General features: G+C 45.5%; 1 protein-coding gene across 1 annotated transcript in view; it reads left to right on the top strand.

Moving 5' to 3' along the window:
* Window positions 1-14723, top strand: part of LOC149449385 (ephrin type-B receptor 5-like) — a 122424-nt gene that overhangs the window by 15516 nt on the left and 92185 nt on the right. The gene's annotated exons all lie outside the window — the stretch shown is intronic.

Raw genomic sequence — 14723 nt, 5'->3', positions numbered from 1 at the left:
TCCATTTCCAGATGCTGTCCAGAGCCTTTTTTCATCATGAAAAAAAGCACACAAAGCGTTTTCCCGAGTACTCAGATGGACCCGGTACACCATACTTTGAGGTTTCGCATGAAAGAAAATATGTTAGACGCTGCTGCAATAATGTCTGCACAGAAATGAGCCGGAACACATCCAACACCACAAAGAAAGAAGACAGCTAATCTCAACACATACTGCTCTCTCTGCTTCTGCTCTCTCTATTTCTCTCAAAATGTCTGAAATAGTTAATTTTTTTACTATTTTTCAGTGCATTCTGGGCATTTTGGATTGTCTGCTGAGGTTATCTTTAAAAAACGCTTCTAAACGCAAACACTCATAAACGCGGTATGCAAATGTGGCTAAACAGGCGTTTTTTAACCTACGTTTTCCAGCAGTCAGTTTCCATCATTCAGAAGTGTCCCATGTACATTATTATTTATTACAGGTACTTATATACCACTGACCATTCAAGCACTCAGGCACTGCCTGAGGGCCCAGGGTCAGTAGGGGGCCCCATGAAATGCCCCTGGTACCTTTTCTAGGCTTTTTTGGGTGTGCAAGGACACAGGGGCCCCATGATCCCCTATTGCCCATGAGTTGTTAGTCCGCCCCTGGCGCCGTCAATTTATATTGTACATTCACATCAGTCCCTAACCCTCAAGGGGTGTACAATCTAAGGTCCCTAACTCACATTCATACATACACATACTAGGGACAATTTAGACAGGAGCCAATTCACCTACCAGTATGTCTTTGGAGTGTGGGAGGAAACCAGAGTTCCCAGAGGAAACCCACACAGGCACAGGCAGAACATGCTAACTCCAGGCAGGTGGTGTCATGGTTGGGATTTGAACCAATGACCCTAGTACTGCCAGGCAGAAGTGCTAACCACTAAGCTACTGTGCTGCCCGGGATATCTTCCAAAATGCCCAGAATGCACTGAAAAATAGTAAAAAATGAATGGACATTTTGGGAGAAATAGAGAGAGCAGAAGCAGAGAGAGCAGTATGTGTTGAGATTAGCTGTCTTTTTTGTGGTGTTTGGATGTGTTCTGGCTCATTTCTGTGCAGAAATTATTGCAGCAGTGTCTAACATATTTTCTTTCATGCGAAATCTCAAAGTATGGTGTACCGGGTCCATCTGAGTACCGGGAAAACGCTTAGCATGCATTTCTCATGATAAAAAAAGTCTCTGGACAGCATTTGGAAATGGAAGAGTTAAAAAAAATTTCCAAATGCAAACGCTTATAAGTGCGGTTAGCCGCGTTTACAAGCGTTTGACATTTGAAACGCCGGTAAAACCTGCTCCTGAACGCAAATTTGATGCGTTCAAAAAAAGCACCAGAACCTGGTTCAATGACCGTGGGATTACTGTGCTTGATTGGCCAGCAAACTCGCCTGACCTGAACCCCATAGAGAATCTATGGAGCATTGCCAAGAGAAAGATGAGAGACATGAGATCGAACAATGTAGAAGAGCTGAAGGCCGCTATTGAAGCATCCTGGTCTTCCATAACACCTCAGCAGTGCCACAGGCTGATAGCTTCCATGCCACGCCGCATTGAGGCAGTAATTGCTGCAAAAGGGGCCCAAACCAAGTACTGAGTACATATGCATGCTTCTACTTTTCAGAGGTCCGATATTGTTCTATGTACAATCCTTGTTTTATTGATTGCATGGAATATTCTCATTTTCTGAGATTGTGGATTTGGGGATTTCATGAGCTGTAAGCCATAATCATCACAATGATGACAAACCACGGCTTGAACTATCTTGCTTTGCATGTAATGAGTCTATTGCAGGCCATAGACAGGGAGAAAACCGGCCAAAAATTCGTCTGAAAGAATAATCGGCCAATTTTCAGATCGTTAGTGGGTGAATTTGTTGGCAGTTTTTCGTGATTTTGACACATTTTTTTCATCGGTGAAGTTGGAAAAAAATCGGCCGAATTTGCCAATCGGCCGATTTTCACGGCAATGATGGGCAAATCGGCCGATCTTTTTACCGATTAAAAAAATGTGCATGACCTGCAAGCCGTGACCTGCAAGAAGAAGAGGAAAAAGAAGAAACAGAAGAAGATGAAGACAAAAGAAAAAGAACATCTGTACTTTTAAATGTCAAATATAATAGTGGTGTCCCTGCAGAGAGCTCCGCTAATATATTTGACATTTAAAAGTATAGCAAAGTTGCAACATTGTATCTATTTGTATCCATTTCAGATACAGATGGTTCTATTCGGATACAAATAGATACAATGTTGCAACTTTGCTATACTTTTAAATGTCAAATATATTAGCGGAGCTCTCTGCAGGGACACCACTATTATATTTGCCGGCCGTAGACGGAAAGAAAATCAGCCAACTTTTTTTTACCAATGGTGGTAACGTCGGCTGATTGAACGACCGATTTTTCGTTTTTCAAAAAAAAAACGGCAGGTTTTCTCCCCGTCTATGGCCTGCATAACTCATATATTGGTTTCACCTTTTAAGTTGCATTACTGAAAGAAATGAACTTTTGCACCATATTCTCATTTTTCGAGTTTCACCTGTATTATCATTGCACAAAATATATTCTCCAAAATACCAACAAAGTAACATCGATCAAACGAAATCCAAATAAGAGATGCATACTTCGTGGCCTTTTTGTGCAAAAGGAAAAAAAAAATCAAAGATTCAGAGAACTGTAAATAACATATTAAAAGCCTTTACTGCTTCAGGAGTCAGCTCTTCAGGTTCATTCAAAGCCACAAGGAGATCAATCAACGGGAGGCTCAGCTTTGATCGCTTTTCATCACGGGCCTAGTATGAGTCGCCTCGCTTTCAGACAGATTTACTTTAATCTGGACCTTTCAGTAAAGTCAAAAGTATCCATAAATAAATCCCTCACATGTCATAGGAACAGTAAATTGTTAAAAAAAAATCTGTTTGATAACCAGTCTAGTGTCTAGGTGGAGTTGATGTCAGCAGTCTGCTGCATGTAGGTGACAGCGTTTCCTCTGTCTCCTCTCCCCCAGTTATCAGACTGTACATTGTATTGTTGTAGCAAGTTGCAAGAGAAGCTGCAGGTGCTGATCTCACAATTGTCATTCAAAGTGTGATAGCGCTAAAAACTGAAAATTGGCCTGGACTGGAAGGGGGTGAAAGTGTCCGGACTGGAAGGGGGTGAAAGTGTCCGGACTGGAAGGGGGGAGAAGTGTCCGGACTGGAAGGGGGTGAAAGTGTCCGGACTGGAAGGGGGTGAAAGTGTCCGGACTGGAAGGGGGTGAAAGTGTCCAGACTGGAAGGGGTGAAAGTGTCCGGCCTGGAAGGGGGTGAAAGTGTCCGGCCTGGAAGGGGGTGAAAGTGTCCGGACTGGAAGGGGGTGAAAGTGTCCGGACTGGAAGGGGGTGAAGGTGTCCAGACTGGAAGGGGGTGAAAGTGTCCGCACTGGAAGGGGGTGAAAGTGTCTAGACTTGAAGGGGGGAAAGTGTCCGGACTGGAGGGGGGGAAAGTGTCCGGACTGGAGGGGGGGAAAGTGTCCGGACTGGAAGGGGGGGAAAGTGTCCTGACTGGAAGGGGGTGAAAGTGTCCAGACTGGAAGGGGTGAAAGTGTCCGGCCTGGAAGGGGGTGAAAGTGTCCGGCCTGGAAGGGGGTGAAAGTGTCCGGACTGGAAGGGGGTGAAAGTGTCCGGACTGGAGGGGGGGAAAGTGTCCGGACTGGAAGGGGGGGAAAGTGTCCTGACTGGAAGGGGGTGAAAGTGTCCGGACTGGAAGGGGGTGAAGGTGTCCAGACTGGAAGGGGGTGAAAGTGTCTGCACTGGAAGGGGGTGAAAGTGTCTAGACTTGAAGGGGGGAAAGTGTCTGGACTGGAGGGGGGGAAAGTGTCCGGACTGGAGGGGGGGAAAGTGTCTGGACTGGAAGGGGGGGAAAGTGTCCTGACTGGAAGGGGGTGAAAGTGTCCTGACTGGAAGGGGGTGAAAGTGTCCAGACTGGAAGGGGTGAAAGTGTCCGGCCTGGAAGGGGGTGAAAGTGTCCGGCCTGGAAGGGGGTGAAAGTGTCTGGACTGGAGGGGGGGAAAGTGTCCGGACTGGAGGGGGGGAAAGTGTCCGGACTGGAAGGGGGGGAAAGTGTCCTGACTGGAAGGGGGTGAAAGTGTCCTGACTGGAAGGGGGTGAAAGTGCCTGGACTTGAAGGGGGTGAAAGTGTCTGGACTTGAAGGGGGTGAAAGTGTCTGGACTTGAAGGGGGTGAAAGTGTCCGGACTGGAAGGGGGTGAAAGTGTCTAGACTTGAAGGGGGGGAAAGTGTCTGGACTGGAGGGGGGGAAAGTGTCCGGACTGGAAGGGGGTGAAAGTGTCCGGACTGGAAGGGGGTGAAAGTGTCCGGACTGGAAGGGGGGGAAAGTGTCCGGACTGGAAGGAGGTGAAAGTGTCTGGACTGGAAGGGGGGAAAGTGTCTGGACTGGAAGGGGGTGAAAGTGTCTGGACTGGAAGGGGGTGAAAGTGTCCGGACTAGAAGGAGGTGAAAGTGTCTGGACTGGAGGGGGTGAAAGTGTCTAGACTTGAAGGGGGGAAAGTGTCTGGACTGGAGGGGGGGAAAGTGTCCGGACTGGAAGGGGGGGAAAGTGTCTTGACTGGAAGGGGGTGAAAGTGTCCTGACTGGAAGGGGGTGAAAGTGTCTGGACTTGAAGGGGGTGAAAGTGTCTGGACTTGAAGGGGGTGAAAGTGTCTGGACTTGAAGGGGGTGAAAGTGTCTGGACTTGAAGGGGGTGAAAGTGTCCAGACTGGAAGGGGGTGAAAGTGTCCGGACTGGAAGGGGGTGAAAGTGTCCGGACTGGAAGGGGGTGAAAGTGTCCGGACTGGAAGGGGGTGAAAGTGTCTGGACTGGAGGGGGGGAAAGTGTCTGGACTGGAAGGGGGTGAAAGTATCTGGACTGGAGGGGGGAAAGTGTCTGGACTGGAGGGGGGGAAAGTGTCCGGACTGGAAGGGGGGGAAAGTGTCCGGACTGGGAGGAGGAAAGTGTCCGGACTGGAAGGAGGTGAAAGTGTCTGGACTGGAGGGGGGGAAACTGTCTGGACTGGAAGGGGGTGAAAGTGTCCGGACTGGAAGGGGGTGAAAGTGTCTGGACTGGAAGGGGGTGAAAGTGTCCGGACTGGAAGTGGTTAAGTTAATTTTCATGTAAAATTAAAGTTTATGTTACCCCGGGTTCACACGTAAGCGTTTTCCACAGCATTTTGCAGAAACGCAGTACAGTCCATTTAACATGATTTCCTATGGGACAGGTTCACATCTCCGCGTTTTCACCCGGTGAGTTTTTTGGAAAGGGTCATGGACTTTTTTAAACGCAAAAAGTTGTATTTTTGGTTCTATAGACTTCAATGGAAACGATGCAGAAAAGCATGTAGTGCAATTTTGCTGCGTTTTTTCCACGTTTTGCAGTTTAATTATGTAAATTTATAATATTACTACTACTACTAATAACAATAATAATACTAATAATAATAAAAATAATATTATTACTACTACTAATAATAATACTAATAATATTACTACTAATAATAATAATACTACTACTACTAATAATAATACTAATAATATTACTACTAATAATAATAATAATAATATTACTACTACTACTAATAACAATAATAATACTAATAATAATAATACTACTACTAATAATAAAAATAATATTATTACTACTACTAATAATAATACTAATAATATTACTACTACTACTACTAATAATAATAATACTACTAATAACAATAATAATACTAATAATATTACTACTACTACTAATAATAATACTACTACTAATACTAATAATAAAATACAAATACATCAAATAAAGTAAAAAAATATATAAAAATAAATACATAAAAACAATATATACAATGATTGTCCAGGGACTGTGATGACACTATTTGCATGCTGACCGATACTCAAGCAACATCTTTCGTAACAAAGGATTTTAGCCATTAATCCTCTTTTTCCCTCCATATCTTTCCATACATTGCCTTCATACACTCCCTTTCATTTATGAAGAAGGATCCATTGCTGATTATGCCGGTCTAATCTCTGAAATCACTTTAGACATAATCCTTTATTTGGGTGAAAGACCAGAAAGTGAAAGCCGCCAGGTTGCAGAGGGTCTTACACGCAGTACACACAAGTATCTCTTTCGAAGCGATCTGATGGTTGGTACAGAACTTTCGTTGGAAAAGTTTTCAAAGGGACAAACATGAACTTCTTTCTGTATGATACCAGATCATATGATCTTCCTTTAACCCCTCGCCCTCCAAAGGAGTTCCCCCCCTTCCAGACCAGGCCATTTTTTGAGTTACAGCCCTGCATTATTTTAACTGACAATTGCGCGGTTGTGCAACGCTGCACCCAAATGAACTTTACATTCTTTTTTTCCCAGTAATTGAGCTTTCTTTTGGTGGTATTGGATCACCTGTGCGTTTATTATTTGCTCTATAAAAAAAAATGACCGACAATTTTGAGAAAAAAAACTAGATTTTTGGCTATTTGCTATTAAACATGTCCAGTAAAAAAATGAAATTTCGTCATAAATTTCGGCCAAAATGTATTCGGCTCCATGTCTTTGCTAAAAAAATATCCCAATACGTGTAAATTAATTGGTTTACGTGAAAGTTATAGTGTGTACAAATGGCGGTATATATACTGGGATTTTGTTTTTTTACTAGTAATGGCGGCCATCAGCGACTTATAGCGGGACTGCGGCGGACATTCTGACACTGGGGGGAACTGACTTGGTGTCACTGACATCCCCAGTGACATCAATACAGTGATCAGTGCTAAAAAAAACATTAACTTATGGGGCAATCAAAGGGTTAACTGTGTGTAGGGAGCGTTTTACTAGGGGGTGGGGTGTCCTTCACTGTATTCGCACAGCAGTGTGCCCGAGCTCACAGAGAGGAGGACTGTTAGTAAATAAAACAGTTCTCCTCTCCATCGGTGATTTTCGGAAATCACCGGGTGTCCGGCGAGTAATTACTGTCCGGGGCCTGGTGACTGACAGTCATGGGTGTGAATGGCGACGCGGGCAGGGCGCTGGTGTGCCTCATGCGCATCCCCTTCCTCGAAATTGCACAAGACACAGCCAACAACCAGACAACTGATACAGTACACGGCAACACAGTCATTTGGGAAGGTCTCCTGAGGTTATCTTTAAAAAATGCTTCTAAACGCAAACGCACATAAACGCGGTTTGCAAACGCGGCTAAACAGACGTTTTTTAAAGTACATTTTCCAGCAGTCAGTTTCCGTCGTTCAGAAGTGTCCCGTGTACATGGAGCCTTAGTCTTCATTTTGTTTCATGTTAATTACTGAAGAGGAGGGGAGTTCCACTGGTTAGGATGTAGGTCAGATTTTCTCACCCAGGGTTTCCTGACACTCCAGTGTTCCCCCAGAGGGTGGTAAGGGTTCCTTCAGCAGTGAGCAAGGACAGATTAATCTATAAACTACAATGACTATTAATGTAAGAGTGCAATTTCCTCATTGACGTTCAACACAAGAAGGTCACTTTTCCACCGACCACTAAAGGGAGATTTCTCACTAAACCGCCAATGTAAAGGGGAACTTCTCCTCTGACCTCCAATGTAAGGGACACTTCTTCACTGACCTCCAATGTAAGGGACACTTCTCCACTGACCTCCAATGTAAGGGACACTTCTCCACTGACCTCCAATGTAAGGGACACTTCTCCACTGACCTCCAATGTAAGGGACACTTCTCCACTGACCTCCAATGTAAGGGACAATTCTCCACTGACTTCCAATGTAAGAAACAATTCTCCACTGACCTCCAATGTAAGGGGCACTTCTCCACTAACCAGTAATGTAAGGGACACTTCTCCACTGACCTCCAATGTAAGGGACACTTCTCCACTGACCTCCAATATAAGGGACACTTCTCTGCTGACTACCAATGTAAGGGACAATTCTCCACTGACCTCCAATGTAAGGGACACTTCTCCACTGACCACCAATGTAAGGAACACTTGTCCACTGACCTCCAATGTAAGGGACACTTCTCCACTGACCTCCAATGTAAGGGACACTTCTCCACTGACCTCCAATGTAAGGGACACTTCTCCACTGACCTCCAATGTAAGGGACACTTCTCCACTGACCTCCAATGTAAGGGACAATTCTCCACTGACTTCCAATGTAAGGGACAATTCTCCACTGACCTCCAATGTAAGGGACAATTCTCCACTGACCTCCAATGTAAGGGACAATTCTCCACTGACCTCCAATGTAAGGGATACTTCTCCACTGACCTCCAATGTAAGGGACACTTCTCCACTGACCACCAATGTAAGGGACATTTCTCCACTACCTCCAATGTAAGGGGCACTTCTCCACTAACCAGTAATGTAAGGGACACTTCTCCACTGACCTCCAATGTAAGGGACAATTCTCCACTGACCTCCAATATAAGGGACACTTCTCTGCTGACTACCAATGTAAGGGACAATTCTCCACTGACCTCCAATGTAAGGGACACTTCTCCACTGACCACCAATGTAAGGAACACTTCTCTGCTGACTACCTATGTAAAATGGCACATCCACTGACCTCCAATGTAAGAGACACTTCTCTGCTGACTACCAATCTAAAAGGGCACTTATCCACTGACCACTAATAGAAAGGGGTACTTCTCCACTGACTACCAATGTAAAAGGGCACTTATCCACTGACCTCCAATGTAAGGGGCAGTTCCCCACTGACCACCAATGTAAAAGGGCACTTATCCATTGACCACTGATCGAAAGGGGTACTTCTCCACTGACTACCAATGTAAAAGGGCACTTATCCACTTACCACTAATTGAAAGGGGTACTTCTCCACTGACTACCAATGTAAAGGGAGAGTTCTCCATTGACAACCAATGTAAAGGGGCATTTCTCGACTAACTACTACTATAAGGGGGCATTTATCCCCTAGCCAGTAATATACATGGGTATGTTCCATCGACCACTAATGTAAGGGGGCATTTCTCCACTAATCACCACTGTGAGGTGACACTTAACCTTTTTCAGTCTGTATTTCTCTTCTGGCCATTAAATTTAATTTATTTTCATGGTTTACAATGACATATACACTCACCGGCCACTTTATTAGGTACACCTTGCTAGTGCCAAAAAAATCTCCTCCACACCATCCATGACACCACCACCACCAGCCTGAACTGTTGATACAAGGCAGGAAGGATCCACCACACCATGACACCACCACCACCAGCCTGAATCGTTGATACATGGCAGGATGGTCCCACCACACCATGATACCACTACCACCAGCCTGAACCATTGATACAAGGCAGGATGGATCCACCACACCATGACACCACCACCACCAGCGTGAACCATTTATACAAGGCAGGATGGATCCATGCTTTCTTGTTGTTTACGCCAAATTCTGACCCTGCCATCTAAATGTTGCAGCTGAAATCGAATGCCCATTCTCCTCTGACCTCTGACATCAACAAGGCATTTTCCTCCACACAACTGTCGCTCATTGAATATTTTCTCTTTTTCGGACCATTCTCTGTAAACCCTAGAGATGGCTGTGTGTGAAAATCCCAGTAGATCAGCAGTTTTTGAAATATTCAGACCAGCCTGTCTGGCACCAACAACCATGCCACGTTCAAAGTCACTTAAATCCCTTTTCTTCAGCAAGTCGTCTTCACCACGTCTAGATGCCTAAATGCATTATGTGTCTGCCATGTGACTGGCTGATTAGCAATTTGTGTTACCAAGCCATTGAACAGGTGTACCTAATAAAATGGCCGTTGAGTGTAGAGCAAGGGCATATTATAAAATAATCAGGTTTGGGTGTCAAATATTCTGGGTATGCCATATTATTTATTCCTTTATTTAAAACTTTTTTTTTACGGCTTACTGATTATGCTATTTTACTGTGAAATGTACAGTAGGTATAATATTGTTAATAGGGGTCTTCTCAAATGTATTTTAAGGGTTCCTCTGTGGTAAAAAGGTTGACGAAGGCTGGGGTTAGATCTTTTAATGTCTGAGGTGGAAGTCTGGCCACACAGTGGTGCTAAGATTTCAATTCCCTATCATGTGCATGGCAATAACAGGTATTTATGTACATTTCTACGAGAAGGGTTGTCAGAAATGGTACTGAATCTGTGTTATGTGGTCATTTTAGATGCATTCAGTGCTTATCAGAGCTGGATGGTCTTTGTGATTTGTTTGTAGCTGTCCTAACCTTTTCTGTGGTCTCTGGTGCCTTGTAACATACAACATACTGAAAGACGCATACCCAACAGCATGAAAAGACACTCAGAGTTGTACACCGCCTGCAGCTACTTATTCTGAATGTTTCCAAGTCGTTTCTTTCCTTGTGCCTTGCTACCAGTCTCTATTAGTGTCCCTCTTCATATGTCTACTCTTTCTTTTTTGTATTTAAAGCATCAATAAACCTAACATGCCAAAAAATAATGGTATTCAAAGTGTTGGAGCAGCCGTTCTCAACAATAATTTCCGTATGACTCTAGGGTTCCTCTACATAGATCAATCTCTCTCTACCAGAGTTCCGTGGGAGCTTAGGGTTCCTCTAGAGTAGCCTTTCTCAGCCAGGGTTCCATAGGATCCTGGGATACCTCTATAGCAGCCTTTTTCAACCAACCATGGTTCCATGGGACCCTAGTGGTCCTCTAGAGCAGCCTTTCTCAGCCAAGGTTCCATGGGAACCTAGGGGTCCTCTACAACAGCCTCTCACCCAGGGTTCCGTGGGACCCTAGAGCACCCCTACAGCAGCTTTTCTCAACCAGGGTTCTGTGGGACTCCAGAGCTCCTCTACAGCAGCCTTTCTCAACCAGGGTTCCGTGGGACCCTAGAGCTCCTCTACAGCACCCTTTCTCAACCAGGGTTCCGTGGGACCCCAGAGCTCCTCTACAGCACTCTTTCTCAACCAGGGTTCTGTGCGACCCTAGAGCTCCTCTACAGCACCCTTTCTCAAACGGTTCCGTGGGACCCTAGAGCTTCTCTAAAGCACCCTTTCTCAACCAGGGTTCCGTGGGACCCTAGAGCTCCTCTACAGCACCCTTTCTCAGCCAGGGTTCCGTGAGACCCTAGAGCACCTCTACAGCACCCTTTCTCAACCAGGGTTCCATGGGACCCTAGAGCTCCTCTACAGCATCCTTTCTCAACCAGGGTTCCATGGGACCCTAGAGCTCCTCTACAGCACCCTTTCTCAACCAGGGTTCCGTGGGACCCTAGAGCTCCTTTACAGCTCTCTTTCTCAACCAGAGTTCCGTGGGACCCTAGAGCTCCTCTACAGCTCTCTCTCAACCAGGGTTCTGTGGGACCCTAGAGCTCTTCTACAGCACCCTTTCTCAACCAGGGTTCCATTTGACCCTAGGGGTCCTCTAGAGCTGCCTTTCTCAACCAGGGTTCCATGAGACCCTAGAGTTCATCTAGAGCAGCTATACTCAGCCAGGGTTCTGTGGGACCCTGGGATTCCTCTATAGCAGCCTTTCTCAATCAGGGTTCTGTGGGACCCTAGGGGCCTACTTGATGTTGCTAGCATGTCCTTGATCAGAGAAAAAGGGTGATTTGAGCTCCCCCATACACTGCCCAGCAATGCAAGATTGACATTTTTCACTGACTATCAAGTAAGGGATCATTTCTATATTGACCACTATTATTAGGGACACCACAGTTTTTACTGTCTGTATTTATTTTCCTCATACCATTTTTTATTATAAATAAATGACTATGACTGCTGCTGGGTACAGCAATCTTGCATGGCATGTCAACAGCCTCAGTAAACTTAAATTAGCCATAGATTGATCAAAATTTGGCCTGTTCAGCAAGGATTGGCTAAATTTTGATCCATGTATGGCCAGACTGGTTGTACAGAAGTAGATCTACCAATTGACTGTTGGGGCTGAAGGCTCTGAGAGGTCTGTGGGAGGTGGAGGGGCATGATGAACCACTATGAGACGTTGGGTGGCATTATGGGAGCTGGGAGATACTGTGGGAGTGAAGGGATCTGCCGGTGACTAGAAACCCGGGAGGAGGGAGACCACAGTCCAAGAGTGGTCCACAAGCCGATGGGTGAAAACCACTGACATAGATACTTCTATCTTTCACATTTACTAAATGTCTCCATTGTGAAAGTTTATTTACACCCATTTCCAACTGTCTTTGTTTGACCTGGGTGCCTTGAGGTATCGAACGGTCACCAATAACACCATTTAAAGATTTCTTCTCCATAAAATATTCATTGTTTCGTTGCTTTACATGATTGCAGCATCAAGCAAAGGCTCCGTCCACCTTTTTATTTTATTACTGTGTTCCCTGTGGCAAGAGGAAAACAAAATCTGAAACATTTATCTTTCCCCCAATGAATCTAGGTCACCAGCCCCAAAGCGTAAACAGACTTCTGCCTCTTGTAGAGTGAAATGTCAGACAGAAACCGACAAGATGCTCCAAAATGTGCATTTTCATTACAGTAGCAGAAAGATCAAACGCAATACCAACATTAAAGAAGAATTCCTGACAAGGATATGAAATCGCGATGTTAGGGAAACTCCACAAAATATGTGCAATTTATAAGGAACATTATACTTATATGGAGAGGGCCCCTCTTTGTTCAGAACACAAGCTCAGTACTTCATGGCATGGAGTCCATATGCCACCAGTGTTCCCTTAAGGTTCTGGTCCATGTTAACATTGAAGTTTGCACTGTCAAGTTTCATTTCCTGGTCTACCAGATCCCAGATGTGTTCTGTTGGATTCAGATCTGGTGCCTGGCATAATATCTGTGTGATTCCATACACAATCATTTTCATCAGATTAGGCAACATTTATCCAGTCTACAGATGTCCAGATCTGGTGATCCTGTGCCCACTGCAGCCTCAGTTGGCTGACAGAAATGGGGCCTGACATGGACTACCAGAGTTTCATTTCCTGGTCTACAAAAGTGTCAGGACTTCTTTGCCTTACTCGTGGGTAGGACAGTCCATTAAAATGAATGGGCTGCCCTACCTGCAATGTGGTCTTGCAAACGCACATGTACAGATCTGAACCGAGCTTCATATCACAACCCCATTACATTAGCATCCTTAGTCCCCTCTTCATATCACAACCCCTCCCTTTACATCCCCTTTACATCAAAATCCCCTTGTCACATTACTGTCCTCAGCCCCCCTCACATTACTGTCCTCAGCCCCCCTCACATTACTGTCCTCAGTCCCCCCCATTACTGTCCTCAGCCCCCCTCACATTACTGTCCTCAGTCCCCCCCATTACTGTCCTCAGCCCCCCTCATATTACTGTCCTCAGCCCCCCTCATATTACTGTCCTCCGCCCCCCATTACTGTCCTCAGCCCCCCTCATATTACTGTCCTCACCCCCCCTCACATTACTGTCCTCAGCCCCCCCTTCCTGATTACTGTCCTCAACACAACCCTTCCAGATTACTGTCCTTGGTTCCCCCCCATTATTGTCCTCAGCCCCCACACACACTACTGTCCTTAGCCCCCCATTACTTTCCTCAGCCCCTAGTTGCTGTCCTTAGCTCCCCCCATTACTGTCCTCAGCCCCCCATTACTGTCCTCAGTCCCCCCATTACTGTCCTCATCCCCCCTCCCCGCAGGATGGACCGGATCTGCGGATTGGGGAGCATAATGGATCGGACTCCGATCCATTATGCTCAATCTGCAGCTCCGATCCATCCTGTGGGGATCATCAGTATGCATCCTATACGGAGTGACACCGGACCCGCTCCACGAAAAGGTAAGTTGTAAAGAAAGCCGACGATCCCCGCAGGTTGGATCGGATCTGCGGATTAGGGAGCATAATGGATCGGACTCCGATCCATAATGCTCAATTCGCAGATCCGATCCATCCTGCGGGGATCGTCGGCTTTCTTTACAACTTACCTTTTCGTGGAGCGGGTCCGTTGTCACCCCTGCGGTAGGTGTCACCCGGTGCAGCGCGCACCCCCCGCACCTGGCTAGGATGCCACTGATCTACAGGCACCCCTTACCTGCATAGGCAGTTTTTTTGTAAAGGTGAATTACCCTTTAGGCTCCACGCACATGGGGCGTTTTGACAACGCTGGTAGCATTAGCTGTGTTTCAGCATTTTTTAGCATTTTTGTATTAGCGTTTAGCGTAGTTTTGCCGTGTTTTTTTCACATTTGCATCTTTTAGTTTTATTCGACCAAAAAACTTTTTTTTTATAAAAAAAGTCAAAAAACGCTGGGTTGCCGTGATTTACCATGCTTTTTTCAGCGTTAGAGCATTTATGCAGCTAAAAAACTCCTCTAGAAACCCACTAGTCCTGGGTTTTTTTTTTCCAGCCAAAAAATGTTGATTACAGACTATGTGTACATTGAACAAGCTCACACGCAGGGGCAGAGCAATACAGCCACATTTAACAACTATTACCAGTAGGGAATGTATAATGTTAAATCAGCAGATGTATGACCATATCCAACAAGGACAAGTGGGAAGGTCAAAGCCAACATTGCTATTATCGCCAAACTGTCCTCTATGAAGTGGCAAAGGAGACAAAGGAGGGGGGGAAATGAAGGTGAAAGAAAGAGTAAGATAAAGCGTAGAGAAAGAAGGGGAAACGAGACAGGGAGAAAAATCAAGAAAAAAGGATATCACGGACCCAAGACTGGGTGACAGCCATAAGCTGCCATAACTGGTTGGAGGTA

This window comes from Staurois parvus, unplaced genomic scaffold (genome assembly GCF_062004578.1).
Source record: "Staurois parvus isolate SC_StPar_1 unplaced genomic scaffold, SC_StPar_1.0 ptg000621l, whole genome shotgun sequence".
Taxonomy (NCBI): Eukaryota; Metazoa; Chordata; class Amphibia; order Anura; family Ranidae; genus Staurois; species Staurois parvus.
The sequence above is the reverse complement of the archived record's forward strand: the minus strand, read 5'-3'. Positions and strand labels throughout refer to the sequence as shown.